The following is a 22,670-nucleotide window of genomic DNA, read 5'->3' on the forward strand; positions in this document are numbered from 1 at the left end:
GAGTCCTACTCCCGGTGGGAGTAGGACTCCCCCCTTGTGCGCCCTCCTCTAGGCCGGCCGCCTCCCCTTGCTCCTTTATAATACGGGGACAGGGCGGCACCCCCCATGGACACAACATTGATCCCTTGGATCTCTTTAGGCCGTGTGCGGTGCCCCCCTACACCATATTCCACCTCGATAATAACTGTAGCGGTGCTAGGCGAAAGCCCTGCGTCGGGTAGAAGATCAACATCGTCACCACGCCGTCGTGCTGACGAAACTCTCCCCTCAACACTCAGCTGGATTCGGAGTTCGAGGGATGTCATCGGGCTGAACGTGTGCTGGAACTTAGAGGTGCCGTGCGTTCGGTACTTGATCGGTCGGATCGCTGAAGACGTATGACTACATCAACCGCGTTGTGCTAACGCTTCGCTTTCGGTCTACGAGGGTACGTGGACAACACTCTCCCTCTCGTTGCTATGCATCACCCATGATCTTGCGTGTGCGTAGGAAAATTGAAATTACTGATGTATTGCATGAGTAGAACACAAGTGAGTTGTGGGCGATATAAGTTATACTGCTTACCAGCATGTCATACTTTGGTTCGGCGGTATTGTTGGATGAAGCGGCCCGGACCGACATTACGCGTACGCTTACGCGAGACTGGTTCTACCGATGTGCTTTGCACACAGGTGGCTGGCGGGTGTCAGTTTCTCCAACTTTAGTTGAACCATGTGTGGCTACGCCCGGTCCTTGCGAAGGTTAAAACAGCACCAACTTGACAAACTATCGTTGTGGTTTTGATGCGTAGGTAAGAACGGTTCTTGCTTAAGCCCGTAGCAGCCACATAAAACTTGCAACAACAAAGTAGAGGACGTCTAACTTGTTTTTGCAGGGCATGTTGTGATGTGATATGGTCAAGACATGATGCTAAATTTTATTGTATGAGATGATCATGTTTTGTAACTGAGTTATCGGCAACTGGCAGGAGCCATATGGTTGTCGCTTTATTGTATGCAATGCAATTACGCTGTAATGCTTTACTTTATCACTAAGCGGTAGCGATAGTCGTGGAAGCATAAGATTGGCGAGACGACAACGATGCTACGATGGTGATCAAGGTGTCGCGCTGGTGATGATGGTGATCATGACGGTGCTTTGGAGATGGAAATCACAAACACAAGATGATGATGGCCATATCATATCACTTATATTGATTGTATGTGATGTTTATCTTTTATGCATCTTATCTTGTTTTGATTGACGGTAGCATTATAAGATGATCTCTCACCAAATTTCAAGATAAAAGTGTTCTCCCTGAGTTTGCACCGTTGCCAAAGTTTGTCGTGCCCAGACACCACGTGATGATCGGTGTGATAAGCTCTACGTCCATCTACAACGGGTGCAAGCCAGTTTTGCACACGCAGAATACTCGGGTTAAACTTGACGAGACTAGCATATGCAGATATGGCCTCGGAACACTGAGACCGAAAGGTCGAGCGTGAATCATATAGTAGATATGATCAACATAATGATGTTCACCATTGAAAGCTACTCCATTTCACGTGATGATCGGTTATGGTTTAGTTGATTTGGGTCACGTGATCACTTAGATGATTAGAGGGATGTCTATCTAAGTGGGAGTTCTTAAGTAATATGATTAATTGAACTTTAATTTATCATGAACTTAGTCCTGGTAGTATTAGCATATCTATGTTGTAGATCAATAGCTCGCGATGTTGCTCCCCGTTTAATTTTTATATGTTCCTAGAGAAAACTAAGTTGAAAATGTTAGTAGCAATGATGCGGATTGGATCCGTGATCTGAGGATTATCCTCATTGCTGCACAGAAGAATTATGTCCTTGATGCACCGCTAGGTGACAAACCTATTGCAGGAGCAGATGCAGATGTTATGAACGTTTGGCTAGCTCAATATGATGACTACTTGATAGTTTAGTGCACCATGCTTAAACGGCTTAGAATCGGGACTTCAAAGACGTTTTGAACGTCATGGACCATATGAGATGTTCCAGGAGTTGAAGTTAATATTTCAAGCAAATACCCGAGTTGAGAGATATGAAGTCCCAACAAGTTCTATAGCTAAAGATGGAGGAGAATAGCTCAAGCAGTGAGCATGTGCTCAGATTGTCTGGGTACTACAATCGCTTGAATCAAGTGGGAGTTAATCTTCCAGATAAAATAGTGATTGACAGAATTCTCTAGTCACCATCACCAAGTTAGTAGAACTTCGTGATGAACTATAATATGCAAGGGATGATGAAAACAATTCCCAAGCTCTTCACGATGCAAAAATCGGCGAAGGTAGAAATCAAGAAAAACATCAAGTGTTGATGGTTGACAAGACCACTAGTTTCAAGATAAAGGGCAAAGGGAAGAAGGGGAACTTCAAGAAGAACGGCAAGCAAGTTGCTGCTCAAGTGAAGAAACAAGTCTGGACCTAAGCCTGAGACTAAGTGCTTCTACTGCAAAGGGACTGGTCACTAGAAGCGGAACTACCCCAAGTATTTGGTGGATAAGAAGGATGGCAAAGTGAACAAAGCTATATTTGATATACATGTTATTGATGTGTACTTTACTAGTGTTTATAGCAACCCCTCGGTATTTGATACTGGTTCAGTTGCTAAGAGTAGTAACTCGAAATGGGAGTTGCAGAATAACAGAGACTAGTTAAGGGTGAAGTGACGATGTGTGTTGGAAGTAGGTTCCAAGATTGATATGATCATCATCGCACACTCCCTATACTTTCGGGATTAGTGTTGAACCTAAATAAATGTTATTTGGTGTTTGCGTTGAGCATAAATATGATTGGATCATGTTTATTGCAATACGGTTATTCATGTAAGTTAGAGAATAATTGTTGTTCTGTTTACATGAATAAAACCTTCTATGGTCATACACCCAATGAAAATGGTTTGTTGGATCTCGATCGTGGTGATACACATTTTCATAATATTGAAGCCAAAAGATGCAAAGTTAATAATGATAGTGCAACTTATTTGTGGCACTGCCGTTTAGGTCATATTGGTGTAAAGCGCATGAAGAAAATCCATGCTGATGGGCTTTTGGAATCACTTGATTATGAATCAGTTGATGCTTGCGAACCATGCCTCATGGGCAAGATGACTAAGACTCCGTTCTCCGGAACAATGGAGCGAGCAACAGATTTGTTGGAAATCATACATACTGATGTATGTGGTCCGATGAATATTGAGGCTCGCGGCAGGTATCATTATTTTCTGATCTTCACAGATGATTTGAGCAGATATGAGTATATCTACTTGATGAAACACAAGTCTGAAATATTTGAAAAGTTCAAAGAATTTCAGAGTGAAGTGGAGAATCATCATAACAAAAATAAAAGTTTCTACGATATGATCGCAGAAGTAAAATATTTGAGTTACGAGTTTGGCCTTCAGTTAAAACAATGTGAAATAGTTTCACTACTCACGCCACCTGGAACACCACAGTGTAATGGTGTGTCCGAACGTCGTAACCGTGCTTTATTAGATATGGTGCGATCTATGATGTCTCTTACCGATTACCACTATCGTTTTGGGGTTATGCATTAGAGACAGCTACATTCACGTTAAATAGGGCACCATCTAAATCCGTTGAGACGACACCGTATGAACTGTGGTTTGGCGAGAAACCTAAGCTGTCGTTTCTTAAAGTTTGGGACTGCGATGCTTATGTGAAAAAGTTTCAACATGATAAGCTCGAACCCAAATCGGAGAAGTAAATCTTCATAGGATACCCAAAAGAAAATGTTGGGTACACCTTCTATCACAGATCCGAAGGCAAGATTTCATTGCTGAGAATGGATCCTTTCTAGAGAAGGAGTTTCTCTCGAAAGAAGTGAGTGGGAGGAAAGTAGAACTTGATGAGGTAACTGTACCTGCTCCCTTATTGGAAAGTAGTTCATCACAGAAATCTGTTCCTGTGACTACTACACCAATTAGTGAGGAAGCTAATGATGATGATCATGTAACTTTAGATCAAGTTACTACCGAACCTCGTAGGTAAACCAGAGTGAGATCCGCACCAGAGTGGTACGGTAATCCTGTTCTGGAGGTCATGTTACTTGACCATGACGAACCTACGAACTATGAGGAAGCGATGATGAGCCCAGATTCCGCGAAATGGCTTGAGGCCATGAAATCTGAGATGAGATCCATGTATGAGAACAAAGTATGGACTTTGATTGACTTGCCCAATTGATCGGCAGCCATTGAGATTAAATGGATCTTCAAGAGGAAGACGGACGTGATAGTAGTGTTACTATCTACAAAGCTAGAATTGTCGCAAAAGGTTTTCGACAAGTTCAAGGTGTTGACTACGATGAGAGTTTCTCACTCGTATCTATGCTTAAGTCTGTCCGAATCATGTTAGCAATTGCCGCATTTTATGAAATCTGGCAAATGGATAAACAAAACTGCATTCTTAATGGATTTATTAAAGAAGAGTTGTATATGATGCAACCAGAAGGTTTTGTCAATCCTAAAGGTACTAACAAAATATGCAAGCTCCAGCGATCCATCTATGGACTGGTGCAAGCATCTCGGAGTTGGAATATACGCTTTGATAAGTTGATCAAAGCATATAGTTTTATACAGACTTGCGGTGAAGCCTGTATTTACAAGAAAGTGAGTGGGAGCACTACAGCATTTCTGATAAGTATATGTGAATGACATATTGTTGATCAGAGATAATGTAGAATTATTCTGCAAAGCATAAAGGAGTGTTTGAAAGGAGTTTTTCAAAGAAAGACCTCGGTGAAGCTGCTTACATATTGAGCATCAAGATCTATAGAGATAGATCAAGACGCTTGATAAGTTTTTTCAATGAGTACATACCTTGACAAGATTTTGAAGTAGTTCAAAATGGAACAGTCAAAGAAAGAGTTCTTGCCTATGTTACAAGGTGTGAAACTGAGTAAGACTCAAAGCCCGACCACGGCAGAAGATAGAAGAGAATGAAAGTCATTCCCTATGCCTTGGCCATAGGTTCTATAAAATATGCCATGCTGTGTACCAGATCTATTGTATACCCTACACTGTTTTTGGCAAGGGAGTACAATAGTGATCTAGGAGTAGATCACTGGACAGCGGTCAAAATTATCCTTAGTGGAATAAGGATATGTTTCTCGATTATGGAGGTGACAAAAGGTTCGTCGTAAAGGGGTTACGTCGATGCAAATTTTGACACTGATCCAGATGACTTTAAATCTCAAACTGGATACATATTGAAAGTGGGAGCAATTAGCCAGAGTAGCTCCGTGCAGAGCATTGTTGACATGGAAATTTGCAAAATACTTATGGATCTGAATGTGGCAGACCCGTTGACTAAACTTCTCTCACAAGCAAAACATGATCACACCTTAGTACTCTTTGGGGTGTTAATCACATAGTGATGTGAACTAGATTATTGACTCTAGTAAACCCTTTGGGTATTGGTCGCATGTCGATGTGAACTATGGGTGTTAATCACATGGTGATGTGAACTATTGGTGTTAAATCACATGGCGATGTGAACTGGATTATTGACTCTAGTGCAAGTGGGAGACTGAAGGAAATATGCCCTTAGAGGCAATAATAAAGTTATTATTTATTTCCTTATATCATGATAAATGTTTATTATTCATGCTAGAATTTTATTAACCGGAAACATAGTACATGTGTGAATACATAGACAAACATAGTGTCACTAGTATGCCTCTACTTGACTAGCTCATTGATTGAAGATGGTTATGTTTCCTAACCATAGACATGAGTTGTCATTTGATTAACGGGATCACATCATTAAGAGAATGCTGTGATTGACTTGACCCATTCCGTTAGCTTAGCACTTGATCGTTTAGTTTGTTGCTATTGCTTTCTTCATAACTTATACATGTTCCTATGACTATGAGATTATGCAACTCCCGTTTACCGGAGGAACACTTTGTGTGCTACCAAATGTCACAACGTAACTGGGTGATTATAAAGGTGCTCTACAGGTGTCTCCGAAGGTACATGTTGGGTTGGCGTATTTCGAGATTAGGATTTGTCACTCCGATTGTCGGAGAGGTATCTCTGGGCCCTCTCGGTAATACACATCACTTAAGCCTTGCAAGCATTGCAACTAATGAGTTAGTTGTGGGATGATGTATTACGGAACGAGTAAAGAATCTTTCCGATAACGATATTGAACTAGGTATTGAGATACCGATGATCGAATCTCGGGCAAGTAACATACCGATGACAAAGGGAACAACGTATGTTGTTATGCGGTCTGACCCATAAAGATCTTTGTAGAATATGTGGGAGCCAATATGAGCATCCAGGTTCCGCTATTGGTTATTGACCAGAGACGTGTCTCGGTCATGTCTACATAGTTCTCGAACCCGTAGGGTCCGCACGCTTAACATTACGGTGACAGTTATATTATGAGTTTATATGTTTTGATGTACCGAAGGAGTTCAGAGTCCCGGATGAGATCGGGGACATGATGAAGAGTCTTGAAATGGTCTAGACGTAAAGATCTATATATTGGACAACTATATTCGGACATCGGAAAGGTTCCGAGTGATTCGGGATTTATCGGAGTACCGGAGAGTTACGGGAATTCGCCGGGGAGTATATGGGCCTTATTGGGCCATACGGGAATAGAGGAGAGAGGCCAAAAGGAAGGAGGCGCGCGCCCCCCCTCTGGTCCGAATTGGACAAGGGGTGCAACCCCTTTTTCCTTCTTCCTCTCCTCCTCTTTCCTTCTCTCCTACTCCAACAAGGAAAGGAGGAGTCCTACTCCCGGTGGGAGTAGGACTCCCCCCTTGGTGCGCCCTCCTCCTAGGCCGGCCGCCTCCCCCCTTGCTCCTTTATATACGGGGACAGGGCGGCACCCCATGGACACAACAATTGATCCCTTGGATCTCTTAGCCGTGTGCGGTGCCCCCCTACACCATATTCCACCTCGATAATACTGTAGCGGTGCTTAGGCGAAGCCCTGCGTCGGTAGAAGATCAACATCGTCACCACACCATCGTGCTGACGAAACTCTCCCTCAACACTCAGTTGGATCGGAGTTCGAGGGATGTCATCGGGCTGAACATGTGCTGAACTCGGAGGTGCCGTGCGTTCGGTACTTGATCGGTCGGATCATGAAGATGTACGACTACATGAACCGCGTTGTGCTAACGCTTCCGCTTTCGGTCTACGAGGGTACATGGACAACACTCTCCCCTCTCGTTTCTATGCATCACCATGATCTTGCGTGTGCGTAGGAAAATTTTGAAATTACTACGTTCCCCAACATTTTGCGTTTTCAAGAGATGACGTCACGGCGGGTTACAGAGTTTTTTTTTCAGGCAGAGGAAGATGGATTTCATCTAAGTGTTGAAGATTGACAAAGAACAAAGTTCAAAGTCAACCTGGGGCCTAATGTTGGGGATATAGCTACCAGGTATGACCCGCCCAGGAGGGGCCGGGTCAACCCCAATGGCGGGTTACAAAAAGAAGCCCAGTAATATTCAAGGTGATAGTTTATTAAGACTTGTAGAAGGTCTAAGCCCAAAGGCGGCTTAAGGCCCAACATTGTAAACCGCCATATGTAAAGAAAGGCTTGTAAAGAAAGGCATATAAAAGAAGTCACCGAGGCGGACATGTTTGATGAGCCAGCCGGGACTCTGTAGGCCGCCAGGCGTCAACCCGTGTATATAAGGGGGCGACCCAGTGGCGGCTTAGGGCAAGAAACAATAAGATCGATAACCAAGCCGACGATTTGAGCCCCTTGGAGATCGAAACCTCAGCAATACCAATCCCAACTAGATGTAGGCTTTTACCTTCATAGTAAGGGGCCGAACTAGTATAAAAACTCTCTCGTGTCCTTTGTCCCGATTAACCCTTTAAGCTTCCTAGTGCGATGGCCCTACGACTAAGTCCTTGCTCTAGGACACCTGCCGTGTCAACTCCACAACAGAATCTGAAACTTACAGTTTCAGATTCTTAGGCCCCTGCCCTGCTATGCGACCTGACCATTGCACCTCTTGCTTGAGTTGAGTGGGAGGTGGTAGCTCTGGCATCTCCTGTTCGTCTCCATTGATGACGATGATGGGAGGAGGACATTGGCGAGCCAGAAGTGCTGGTGGGGCGATGATCTGCAGGTCCTCGTCGTTGCCCATAGCAGCTGGAGGAGCCGTAGCTTGTGCTGGAGGGATATAACGGTGGGCTGCCCACAGTTCCCTCTGCCCAGCATCGCCAGAGTCCGCCTCCTTCATTGCCCACAGTAGCATGTCGATGGGCATGATCCTCTTAACTGGGGCTCCATAGCGCTGGTCCATGCGCTACTTCTCCTGAGCCGTCGCCTTCTTCCTCACCTTTTCTGATGCATCCATGAACCCTTTTGGGCTGCTGTATCTCTTGGCAATCTTCATGTAGTCGACGAATAGGTCTTCATCGCCGTGAGCCGACCCAAAAAGCATGGCAACCCAGCCCTTGCCGGTGGGGAAGGTGTTGGGGAACATAGTAATTTCAAAAAGATTCCTACGCACACGCAAGATCATGGGGATGCATAGCAACAAGAGGGGAGAGTGTGTCCACGTACCCTCGTAGACCGAAAGCGGAAGCATTAGCACAACGCGATTGATGTAGTCGTACGTCTTCACGATCCGACCAATCAAGCACCGAACGCACGACACCTTCGAGTTCTGCACACGTTCAACTCAATGACGTCCCTCAAACTCCGATCCAGCCGAGCTTTGAGGGAGAGTTCCGTCAGCACGACCGTGTGGTGACGATGATGATGTTCTACCGACGCAGAGCTTAGCCTAAGCACTGCTACGATATGACCGAGGTGGATTATGGTGGAGGGGGGCACCGCACATGGCTAAAAGATCTAAGAGATCAATTGTTGTGTCTATGGGGTGCCCCCTCCTCCGTATATAAAGGGGGGAGGAGGAGGGGGCCGGCCAAGAGGAGGAGGCGCGCCCAAGGGGGGGTAATCCTACTCCAAGTAGGTTTTGCCCCCCTTTCCTATTCCAACTAGGAGAAGGGGGGAGGAGGAGGTGGAGAGAAGGAAGGAGAAGGGGGGCCGCCGCCCCCTTCCCTTTCCCAATTCGGATTGGGGAAAGGGGGACCGCGCGCCACCTCCTGCTGCCTCTCCTCTTCCACCACTTTGGGCCCATGAGGCCCAATAACCCCCGAGGGGATTCCAGTAACCCCCCGGTACTCCGGTATATATCCGATAACCCCCAGAACTATTCCGGTGTCCGAATATAGTCGTCCAATATATCAATCTTCATGTCTTGACCATTTCGAGACTCCTCGTCATGTCCATGATCACATCCGGGACTCTGAACTACCTTCGGTACATCAAAACACATAAACTCATAATATAACCGTCATCAAACTTTAACCGTGCGGACCCTACGAGTTCGAGAACTATGTAGACATGACCGAGACATGTCTCCGGTCAATAACCAATAGCGGAACCTGGATGCTCATATTGGCTCCTACATATTCTACGAAGATCTTTATCGGTCAAACCGCATAACAACATACGTTGTTCCCTTTGTCATCGGTATGTTACTTTCCCGAGATTCGATCGTCGGTATCTCAATACCTAGTTCAATCTCGTTACCGGCAAGTCTCTTTACTCATTCCGTAATACATCATCCCGCAACTAACTCATTAGTTGCAATGCTTGCAAGGCTTAAGTGATGTGTATTACCGAGTGGGCCTAGAGATACCTCTCTGACAATCGGAGTGACAAATCATAATCTCAAAATATGCCAACCCAACAAGTACCTTTGGAGACACCTGTAGAGCACCTTTATAATCACCCAGTTACGTTGTGACGTTTGGTAGCACACAAAGTGATCCTCCAGTAAACTGGAGTTGCATAATCTCATAGTCATAGGAACATGTATAAGTCATGAAGAAAGCAATAGCAACAAACTAAACACTCAAGTGCTAAGCTAACGGAATGGGTCAAGTCAATCACACCATTCTCCTAATGATGTGATCCCATTAATCAAATGACAACTCTTTGTCCATGGCTAGGAAACATAACCATCTTTGATTCACCGAGTTAGTCAAGTAGAGGCATACTAGTGACACTCTGTTTGTCTATGTATTCACACATGTATCATGTTTCCGGTTAATACAATTCTAGCATGAATAATAAACATTTATCATGATATAAGGAAATAGATAATAACTTTATTATTGCCTCTAGGGCATATTTCCTTCAGTCTCCCACTTGCACTAGAGTCAATAATCTAGATTACACATTAATGATTCTAACACCCATGGAGCCTTGGTGCTGATCATGTTTTGCTCGTGGAAGAGGCTTAGTGAACGGGTCTGCAACATTCAAATCCGTATGTATCTTGCAAATCTCTATGTCTCCCACCTAGATTTGATCCCGGATGGAGTTGAAGTGTCCCTTGATGTGCTTGGTTCTCTTGTTAAATCTGGATTCCTTTGCTAAAGCAATTGCACCAGTATTGTCACAAAAGATTTTCATTGGACGTGATGCACTAGGTATGACACCTAGATCAGATATGAACTCCTTCATCCAGACTCCTTCATTTGCTGATTCCGAAGCAGCTGTGTACTCCACTTCATATGTAGATCCTGCTACGACGCTTTGTTTAGAACTGCACCAACTGACAGCTCCATCGTTTAATAAAAATACGTATCCGGTTTGCGATTTAGAATCGTCCGGATCAGTGTCAAAGCTTGCATCGACGTAACCATTTACGACGAGCTCTTTATCACCTCCATAAATGAGAAACATATCCTTCGTCCTTATTAGGAATTTCAGGATGTTCTTGACCGCTGTCCAGTGATCCACTCCTGGATTACTTTGGTACCTCCCCGCTAGACTAATAGCAAGTCACACATCAGGTCTGGTACACAGCATTGCATACATGATAGAGCCTATGGCTGAAGCATAGGGAACATCTTTCATTTTCTCTCTATCTTCTGCAGTTGTCGGGCATTGAGTCTTACTCAACTTCACACCTTGTAACACAGGCAAGAACCCTTTCTTTGCTTGATCCATTTTGAACTTCTTCAAAACTTTGTCAAGGTATGTGCTTTGTGAAAGTCCAATTAAGCGTCTCGATCTATCTCTATAGATCTTGATGCCCAATATATAAGCAGCTTCACCGAGGTCTTTCATTGAAAAACTCTTATTCAAATATCCTTTTATGCTATCCAGAAATTCTATATCATTTCCAATCAACAATATGTCATCCACATATAATATTAGAAATGCTACAGAGCTTCCACTCACTTTCTTGTAAATACATGATTCTCCAAAAGTCTGTATAAAACCATATGCTTTGATCACACTATCAAAACTTTTATTCCAACTCCGAGAGGCTTGCACCAGTCCATAGATGGATCGCTGGAGCTTGCACACTTTGTTAGATCCCTTTTTGGATCGACAAAACCTTCCGGTTGCATCATATAAAACTCTTCTTCCAGAAATCCATTCAAGAATGCACTTTTGACATCCATTTGCCAAATTTCATAATCATAAAATGCAGCAATTTCTAACATGATTCGGACAGACTTAAGCATCGCTACGGGTGAGAAAGTCTCATCGTAGTCAATCCCTTGAACTTGTCGAAAACCTTTTGCAACAAGTCAAGCTTTATAGGCAGTAATATTACTATCAGCGTCAGTCTTCTTCTTGAAGATCCATTTATTTTCAATGGCTTGCCGATCATCGGGCAAGTCAACCAAAGTCCACACTTTGTTCTCGTACATGGATCCCATCTCAGATTTCATGGCCTCAAGCCATTTTCTGGAATCTGGGCTCACCATCGGTTCTTCATAGTTCGTAGGTTCATCATGGTCTAGCAACATAACTTCCAGAACAGGATTACCGTACCACTCTGGTGCGGATCTTACTCTGTTTGACCTACGAGGTTCAATAACAACTTGATCTAAAGTTTCATGATCATCATCATTAACTTCCTCACTAATTGGTGTAGGTGTCACAGGAACCGGTTTATGTGATGAACTACTTTCCAATAAGGGAGTAGGTACAGTTACCTCATCAAGTTCTACTTTTCTCCCACTCACTTCTTTCGAGAGAAACTCCTTCTCTAGAAAGGATCCAAATTTAGCAACAAATGTTTTGCCTTCAGATTTGTGATAGAAAGTGTACCCAACAGTTTCCTTTGGGTATCCTATGAAGACACATTTCTCCGATTTGGGTTTGAGCTTATCAGGTTGAAGTTTTTCACATAAGCATCGCAGCCCCAAACTTTGAGAAACGACAACTTTGGTTTCTTGCCAAACCACAGTTCATAAGGCGTCGTCTCAACGGATTTCGATGGTGCCCTATTTAACATGAATGTAGCCGTCTCTAAAGCATAACCCCAAAATGATAGCGGTAAATCAGTAAGAGACATCATAGATCGCACCATATCTAGTAAAGTACGATTACGATGTTCAGACACACCATTACGCTGTGGTGTTCCGGGTGGCGTGAGTTGCGAAACTATTCCGCATTGTTTCAAATTGTCAGATATGGGGTTCCGACAAACCCTTAAGGTTCGAACACTGGGGTGCGCGTGAAGTCTTTCCCTCCTACCGATCTACGCTCTAGCTCGCTAAGATCTTGCGGACGAACTCGACGAACTCACAACACAGAAAGACACGGGGTTTATACTGGTTCGGGCCACCGTTGTGGTGTAATACCCTACTCTAGTGTGGTGGTGGATTGCCTCACGGGCTGATGATGAACAATACGAGGGAAGAATAGCCTCCTGAGGTTGAGGTAGTCTTGTGCTTTCGGACTTGTGTGTATCTCTGGGTCCATTCCGATCTCTCTAGGTCCGATCCGATCTCCCCTCTACTATGGTGGCTAGCTCTACTTATATAGGCCCTGGTCCTCTTCCCAAATATTGAGCGGGAAGGGAGCCAACAATTGCGGGCTAATTTGAAGGGGGGCAGCTAGTACAAGCTATCCTGACAAAAGGTAGTCTGCGCCTGTGAAAGGCTCTGGGGTGAAGCCATCTTGGGCTCCACGATGACCTCTGTCTTGCCGTCCTTCTAGTCTTGGTCTTGTTGCACAGAAATGGCAACCTTTGCCTGAGGCCTTGGTACTCCGCGGCTACGCTTGCCTTCTTTGCACCAAAGGGGAAACAAGGATGCTGCGCGCGCTGGCGCCCGCCTGGTGTCGATCGTCATGGCTTACGTCACGAGAGCCTCGTGAGGTTTGCCCTGCCTTGATATCTCCGCTCCTCGTGAGCCTTCCTAGCTAGGCCACTCTAGAGGAGGTCTTGCGTCGTCCGCCTCGTGAGGGTCTTGGGTGCCTTGTTGGTGAAGATGGGCCATATGGCTTGCTTCTTGGCCATGCCGTGGGCCGCAGGCAGGCAAGTCTGGGGACCCCCGTTCCCAGAACGCCGACAATAGCCCCCGAGCCCAAGGTGCGCGCGGGCTTGGCTTCGCGGCGAAGCCAAGGGTCAAGTCCAGAGCACCGTGAGCCCCAAAAGCCTGCGGCCTCGGTCGACTTGTGGCGGTTGATTGGGCATGGGCATCTCCGCTTCCCCATGCTGCCTCGGCAACTACATGACTTGACAAGTCCCTACGACATGCAAGGGAAACCATCATTACCTGCGATCGTGGAGGTGCCGGTTGGCCTTCTCCCGCTCTAAATGGAGAGGGGTGCGGAGCCCCGTCGCCCATCTGTTCCTCGCTTGCTTGCCTCTTCCTCCTTGCTCTACTGCTTGCTCCAGTGGCGCCTATTAGAAGGTTCTCCATCGAAGAGAAGGGGAAAGCCCCCCGTGGCGATCCGGGGCCACTTCCACCAAAGAAGGGGTCGATCCATCGCCGTGATGAAGCGGCGATGCAAGTGGTGACGAGGCCTTGGTGCAAGCGGCCTCCACCGGGGTACCCGCTACCCTTGTACGCCCAAGCCGAGGGCTCGGGAGGACGAAGTGACGAGCAGCGCCGCCTGTGCCGCATCCAGGGTCGCTGTGCCACGGCGACGCGTGCCGTCCATGCTACGGACTCCTCGCGCGAGTTGGTGCTGTGGGCGCCGATGCCTCCGAGCTCCTGGATCTGCTTCCCGTGGTTCTTCTCCGACGTGATGCCGCCGAGGGGGCCTCTCGAGCTCTGGCTGCAGCACGCCGACTGCAGCGCTCTGGCGACCGGAGCGGAGATCGAAGCGGTCCCCACAGGCAAGATCTTCATGACTCACGACTGAGGCGAGGTCGCGAGGGTCTGCCGTGCGTGGGGCGCCCTTGCGATCCACTTCGAGTACGACGGCGCCTCCACGCTCTCCTTCAAGGTCTTCGACGCCGAGGGCCGCCGCCTGGAGTGCTGCTCCGGAGAGGAGCGCGAGGCTGATGGTCGCTCTGTTCGCGACCACTCCAACAGCAGCAGCCCTTGGGAGTCCAGCAGCTCTCCTGAGCTCTACGAGACTCTGGAGACGAGCGACGATAGCTACGTGCCCCTGAGCTCTCGCCGCGCTCGGAGCAGGGTGATAACCCACAAGTATAGGGGATCACAACAGTTTTCGAGGGTAGAGTATTCAACCCAAATTTATTGATTCGACACAAGGGGAGCCAAAGAATACTATCAAGTATTAGCAGCTGAGTTGCCAATTCAACCACACCTGGAAACTTAATATCTGCAGCAAAGTGTTCAGTAGCAAAGTAATATGATAATAGTGGTAATGGTAGCAAAAGGTAACAGTAGCAAAAGTAGTGTTTTTGTTATTTTGTAGTGATTGTAACAATAGCAACGGAAAAGTAAATAAGCGGAGAACAATATATGGAAAGCTCATAGGCAATGGATCAGTGATGGAGAATTATGCCGGATGCGGCTCATCATGTAACAATCATAACCTAGGGTGACACAGAACTAGCTCCAGTTCATTGATATAATGTAGGCATGTATTCCGAACATAGTCATACGTGCTTATGGAAAAGAACTTGCATGACATCTTTTGTCCTACCCTCCCGTGGCAGCGGGGTCCTTATGGAAACTAAGGGATATTAAGGCCTCCTTTTAATAGAGTACCGGAACAAAGCATTAACACATAGTGAATACATGAACTCCTCAAATACGGTCATCACCGGTAAGTATCCCGATTATTGTCACTTCAGGGTTAACGGATCATAACACATAATAGGTGACTATAGACTTGCAAGATAGGATCTATACTCTCATATATTGATGAAAACATAATAGGTTCAGATCTGAAATCATGGCACTCGGGCCCTAGTGACAAGCATTAAGCATAGCAAAGTCATAGCAACATCAATCTCAGAACATAGTGGATACTAGGGATCAAACCCTAACAAAACTAACTCGATTACATGATAGATCCCATCCAACCCATCACCGTCCAGCAAGCCTATGATGGAATTACTCACGCACGGCGGTGAGCATCATGAAATTGGTGATGGAGGATGGTTGATGATGACGATGGCGATGAATTACCCTCTCCGGAGCCCCGAACAGACTCCAGATCAGCCCTTCCGAGAGGTTTTAGGGCTTGGTGGCGGCTCCATATCGTAAAACGCGATGAATCCTTCCCTCTGATTTTTTTCTCCCCGAAACCAAATATATAGAGTTGGAGTTGAGGTCGGAGGAGCTCTAGGGGGCCCATGAGGTAGGGGGGCGTGCCCTAGGGGGCAGGCGCGCCCCCGCCCTCATGGACAGGTGGCGGGCCCCCTGGCCTTCATCTTTTGCAGATATTTTTATATTTTCTAAAAAGTTGCTCCGTGAAGTTTCAGGTCATTCCAAGAACTTTTGTTTCTACACATAAATAACACCATGGTAATTCTGCTGAAAACAGCGTCAGTCTGGGTTAGTTCCATGCAAATCATGCAAGTTAGAGTCCAAAACAAGGGAAAAAGTGTTTGGAAAAGTAGATACGACGGAGACGTATCAACTCCCCCAAGCTTAAACCTTTGCTTGTCCTCAAGCAATTCAGTTGACAAACTGAAAGTGATAAAGAAAAACTTTTACAAACTCTGTTTGCTCTTGTTGTTGTAAATATGTAAAGCCAGCATTCAAGTTTTCAGCAAAGATTATAACTAACCACATTCGCAATAACGCTTAGGTCTCAAGTTTACTCATATCAATGGCATAATCAACTAGCGAGCAATAATAATAAATCTCGGATGACAACACTTTCTCAAAACAATCATAATATGATATAACAAGATGGTATCTTGCTAGACCTTTCTGAGACCGCAAAACATAAATGCAGAGCACCTTTAAAGATCAAGGACTAACTAGACATTGTAATTCATGGTAAAAGAGATCCAATCAAGTCATACCCAATGTAAACTAACAATAATGAATGCAAATGACAGCGGTGCTCTCCAACTGGTGCTTTTTAATAAGAGGATGATGACTCAGCATAAAAGTAAATAGATAGGCCCTTCGCAGAGGGAAGCAGGGATTTGTAGAGGTGCCAGAGCTCGGTTTTGAAATAGAGATGAATAATATTTTGAGCGGTATACTTTCATTGTCAACATAACAACCAAGAGATGGCGATATCTTCCATGCTACACACATTATACGTGGTTCTCAAACAAAATGGTAAAGTTTATACCCCCCCTTCCACCAACAAGCATCAATCCATGGCTTGCTCGAAACAACGAGTGCCTCCAACTAATAGGAGTCCCAGGGGGAGTTTTGTTTGCAATTATTTTGATTTAGTTTGCATAAAGCATGGGACTGGGCATCCCGGTGACCAGCCACTTTCTCGTGAGTGAGGAGCGGAGTCCACTCCTCTTGAGAATAACCCGCCTAACATGGAAGATACGGACAACCCTAGTCGATACATGAACTATTTGAGCATACAAAACAGAATATTTATTTGAAGGTTTAGAGTTTGGCACATACAAATTTACTTGGAACGGCAGGTAGATACCGTATATAGGTAGGAATAGTGGAATCATATGGAATAACTTTGGGGTTTATGGATTTGGATGCACAAGCAGTATTCCCGCTTAGTACATGTGAAGGCTAGCAAAAGACTGGGAAGCGACCAGCTAGAGAGCGACAACAGTCATGAACATGCATTAAAATTAATCAACACCGAATGCAAGCATGAGTAGGATATAATCCACCATGAACATAAATATCGTGAAGGCTATGTTGATTTTGTTTCAACTACATGCGTGAACATGCGCCAAGTCAAGTCACTTAAATCATTCAGAGGAGGATACCGCCCTATCATACCACATCATAACCATTTCAATAGCATGTTGGCACACAAGGTAAACCATTATAACTCATAGCTAATCAAGCATGGCACAAGAACTATGATCTCTAGTTGTCATTGCAAACATGTTTATTCATAATAGGCTGAATCAGGAACGATGAACTAATCATATTTACAAAAACAAAAGAGGTCGAGTTCATACCAGCTTTTCTCATCTCAGTCAGTCCATCATATATCGTCATAATTGCCTTTCACTTGCACAATCGAACGATGTGAATAATAATAATAGTGCGCGTGCATTGGACTAAGCTGGAATCTGCAAGCATTCAATAAACAGGGGAAGACAAGGCAATATGGGCTCTTTTATCAGATCAACAATAATGCATATGAGAGCCACTTCAACAATTTAATCATGATCTTCTCCTATCGACCCCCAAAGAAAAGAAAAGAAATAAAACTATTTACACGGGAAAGCTCCCAACAAGCAAAAGAAGAACATGAAATCTTTTTGGGTTTTCTTTTTAATTACTACTACAAGCATGAAAAGTAAACTAATTAAAAGCTACAACTATTTTTTTTTGTTTTTTCTTAAGGTTTATTAAACACACAAGAAGAAAGCATAAAAAGGAAAGTAAACTAGCATGGATGATACAATGAAAAAGTATGAGCACCGACATCTAGCAATGAGTGTGTGAACTGTAATGTCGGTGGGAAATACGTACTCCCCCAAGCTTAGGCTTTTGGCCTAAGTTGGTCTATGGCCACAGCTGGCCTGGCGGATATCCATAATAGTAGTTGGGGTCGTACTGCGATGCAGCGGCTATCGCCTCTTGAGCTGCAGCATGGCAATGAGCGGCCTCAGCCCTCCTCTCGTACTCATCTGCCTCCTCTCTGGTAATAACATATCTTCCTTTTGCCTGATGATCAGAGAAGGCAGGAGCAGGGAGAGTAATACAGACATCACGCCTTCTGTCAAAGATTAGTCGATACTGGAGAGGTGATTCATTCCTCTCAACAAACTTGTGGTGAACCATAGCATTAAAGTCTAGGTAAGCAGGAGGTAATTCAATGTAATCTTCGCGTATGGCTACACCAAGAAAATTAGCTATGCGGGTTGCATAAATTCCACCAAAGAAATCTCCATTAAATCTATTAAGATGCAACCTACGTGCAACAATGGCTCCCAAATTATAAGATTTGTCTCCTAACACAGCACTCCTAAGAATACTGAGGTCAGGAACACACATATGACATGCTTCATATTTACCATTAATGCATCTACCTATGAAGAGAGAAAAATAATGTATAGCAGGAAAGTGAATGCTCCCTATGGTAGCTTGTGTTTGTTGGGGAACGTAGTAATTTCAAAAAAATTCCTACGCACACGCAAGATCATGGTGATGCATAGCAACAAGAGGGGGGAGTGTTGTCTACGTACCCTCATAGACCGGCAACGGAAGCGTTGACACAACGTAGAGGAAGTAGTCGTACGTCTTCCCGATCTGACCGATCCAAGTACCGAACGTACGGCACCTCCGAGTTCTGCACACATTCAACTCGGTGACGTCCCTCGAGCTCTGATCCAGCAAAACATTGAGGGAGAGTTTCGTCAGCACGACGGCGTGATGACAATGATGATGTTATACCAATGCAGGGCTTCGCCTAAGCACTGCTACGATATGACCGAGGTGGAATATGGTGGAAGGGGGCACCGCACACGGCTAAGGAACGATCACGAAGATCAACTTGTGTCTCATGGGGTGCCCCGTTGCCTCCGTATATAAAGGCGGGAGAGGGGCAGGTGCGGCCGGCCCTAGGGGTGCGCTTGGAGGAATCCTACTCCCACCGGGAGTAGGACTCCCCCCTCTTGCCTTGTTGGAAAAAGGAAGGAGGAAGGGAGAAAGAGGAAAGGGGGGCGCCGCCCCCCTTCCTTGTCCTATTCGGACTAGGGGGGAGGGGACGCACGGCCTGCCCTGGCCGGCCCTCCTCTTCTCCCTTATGGCCCATGTAGGCCCAATAACCCCCCTCCCGGGGGGGGGGGGGTTCCGGTAACCCCCGGTACTCCGGTAAAATCCCGATTTCACCCGGAATGTTTCCGATATCCAAATATAGGCTTCCAATATATCAATCTTTATGTCTCGACCATTTCGAGACTCCTCGTCATGTCCGTGATCACATCCGGGACTCCGAACAAACTTCGGTACATCAAAACACAAAAACCTTAATTACGATCGTCACCGAACTTTAAGCGTGCGGACCCTACGGGTTCGAGAACTATGTAGACATGACCGAGACACGTCTCCGGTCAATAACCAATAGCGGAACCTAGATGCTCATATTGGCTCCTACATATTCTACAAAGATCTTTATCGGTCAGACCGCATAACAACATTCGGACGTTTTCGAGGAGTTTGTTGAAGGACGACAACCGGTTCATCTTCAATCCCAGCTTCACGGCGGCTTTCATGTTGCTGCTTTTTCAGACGAAAGTTGGGATCCAAGTATGCTAAAGGGTTAGAAAACCTTACTTTACGGATCACTCATCGAACTTTGTGTCTTGGTAAGGGCTCTGAGTCGAAGGAAATGATAGTTACCTCTGCTTCCCCGGCCTGACTGGCCCTAGTGTCATCCTGGTAAGGATCAGTGTCAATAAGATTGTTAAAAAATTGGCCAAGGGAATCAAGGGCTACCTCCGAATCAGACGTGTCATGAAGTTTCATCAAATCTTTAGCAGTGTTCTCCTTTTTCTTCTTCGACTTCCGGGTCGTTTTCTTGGCGTTCATGGCGGCGGCTTTCGCCTTCTTGGCAGCCTCGTGGTCATATTTCACTTTCCAAAAGTCAGAATTGGCCTGCAAAGACAAGAGGAAAGATCAGTGCTAAACAATACGGCTGGGCAAAATACAAAGGAAAAGAGATCAGAATATCCTTACTTCTGGTACCGGGTTAAGTTTGCAGAAGGGATTTAACCCAACAATATTGCAATCTTCATACTTCCCATTCACCAAAAGGTTTGACATTGAGACAATGTCTTCTTCGGTTAGTTGAACCGGGCTATGACGAAGAGAGTCGTCCGAGCCTCCACCATATTCATACATCAATTTTGACTGACGGCTTAATGGAATAACCCGCCATGAGATCCAGCAGCGGGTCAGATCAACTCCGGTTAAACCGTTCCCCAACAAAGCGTTGATTCTTCTGATGGATGGAAGTAGCCTCTTGTGTTCAGCAGCAGTGAGTTTATATGGAAGTGCGAACTTGGAGTCAAGACGATCGGGGCGGTAACCCGACAGTGGCTTCTCGTTTGCTGGTGAGATGTCCTAACAGTAAAACCAAGTTTGGTTCCAGTCCTTTGGGTGACTTGGTAAGACTATGAGAGGGAAGACAGCACCCTGCCGGCGCTGAATTGAGATGCCTCCAAGCTCTAAGCTAAGGCCGTTGGTGCACCCGTTCTGCCGGTTCAGATAAAAGTATTCTCTAAACAGCTCTACGGTCGGCTCTTGCTGAAGATACACCTTACAGAGTACTTGGAAATTACAAATATTAGATATGGAATTGGTCCCAATATCTTGAGGATGGAGTTTGAAAAAGTGAAGGACCTCTCTGAAGAACTTTGAACCGGGCGGTGAGAAGCCACGGTTCATGTGGTCAGTGAAGACAATCACTTCACCGTCTTTTGGATAGGGTCGTTCTTCTTTTGGGTCAGGAGCACGATAAGACATGACGGTTTTTGAGGGCAGAAACCCAATGAGGAAGAACTCTTTTAAACGTTCCTCAGTTATGGTTGAGGGGACCCAGTTACAGATGGTGGGTGTCTTTGACGACATGATGTGCAAGGAACTGAAAAAGAAAAAACAACATGCCAGTTCAGTTTTACGGTGAGGTTAACAGTTAAAGGATGAAGATGTAAAACAAGTAATGGCGACTTAACTAAGGGCTAATGACATATAAGGAAAAGAAAGCCGGAGTGGTAAGACGCCATGACTACAGATTCTTTCAGAAAGCGGATTCAGCTAAGTGTTGGCATAAACAAGTTTTACCAAGCTGTCATTATTATTTTGGATCAAATGGCCGTTCTGAAAAGAAAATATTCTAGACCTAAAAATCTAGTATAGATGAGTTCGTCAGCTATAATGAAGCATCTATACAGGAAAAAGGGATCTACTGATATAAAAAATGGACACAAAACAACTACCGCGCGAGTTATATTTCCTTTTTGGATCAGAAGAAGTTGCGGAAGAAGAACTACAAGAAGATCCGTTATGAACAGCGAAGAACACTGATGAACTCGCAACCCTAATACAAATCTAAGTGCGTGAGAAAGAAGGAACTTACGAGATGCAGATCTACTGCGAAGAGTCGCCGCGTCTCTCTGGACGAACTCAGGGTGATGCAGCGGCCGATGTTGAGGGAAACGGTGAGTGCTATGGCGGCGGCGGAGCTCGATAAGCAGAGAGGGAGCGATTGGAAGAATACAGAGAGAGAGAAGAATGAGGAAGGCCAGGGCAAGCCTATTTATAAGGACATATGCGAACAGACGGGCGCGAAAATCAAGGGAGAACTGAATAATGGTTATCCAGCTATATAGGCGCCTCGATTCTCGGGAAACATTAAAGATAAAAGATCCGTTGTAAAATGACGTCATGAAAGTATTTTGTGAAGGAAATATGCCCTAGAGGCAATAATAAAGTTATTATTTATTTCCTTATATCATGATAAATGTTTATTATTCATGCTAGAATTGTATTAACCGGAAACATAGTACATGTGTGAATACATAGACAAACACAGTGTCACTAGTATGCCTCTACTTGACTAGGTCATTGATCGAAGATGGTTATGTTTCCTAACCATAGACATGAGTTGTCATTTGATTAACGGGATCACATCATTAGGAGAATGATGTGATTGACTTGACCCATTTCGTTAGCTTAGCACTTGATCGTTTAGTTTGTTGCTATTGCTTTCTTCATAACTTATACATGTTCCTATGACTATGAGATTATGCAACTCCCGTTTACCGGAGGAACACTTTGTGTGCTACCAAACGTCACAACGTAACTGGGTGATTATAAAGGTGCTCTATAGGTGTCTCCGAAGGTACATGTTGGGTTGGCGTATTTCAAGATTAGGATTTGTCACTCCGATTGTCGGAGAGGTATCTCTGGGCCCTCTCGGTAATACACATCACTTAAGCCTTGCAAGCATTGCAACTAATGAGTTAGTTGCAGGATGATGCATTACGGAACGAGTAAAGAGACTTGCTGGTAATGAGATTGAACTAGATATTGAGATACCGACGATCGAATCTCGGGCAAGTAACATACCGATGACAAAACAAGTTGTTGCCCAAGATTCAATCGTCGGTATCTCAATACCTAGTTCAATCTCGTTACCGGCAAGTCTCTTTACTCGTTCCGTAATACATCATCCCGCAACTAACTTATTAGTTGCAATGCTTGCAAGGCTTAAGTGATGTGCATTACCGAGA

Source organism: Triticum urartu, chromosome 1 (assembly GCF_003073215.2).
Source record: "Triticum urartu cultivar G1812 chromosome 1, Tu2.1, whole genome shotgun sequence".
NCBI lineage: Eukaryota > Viridiplantae > Streptophyta > Magnoliopsida > Poales > Poaceae > Triticum > Triticum urartu.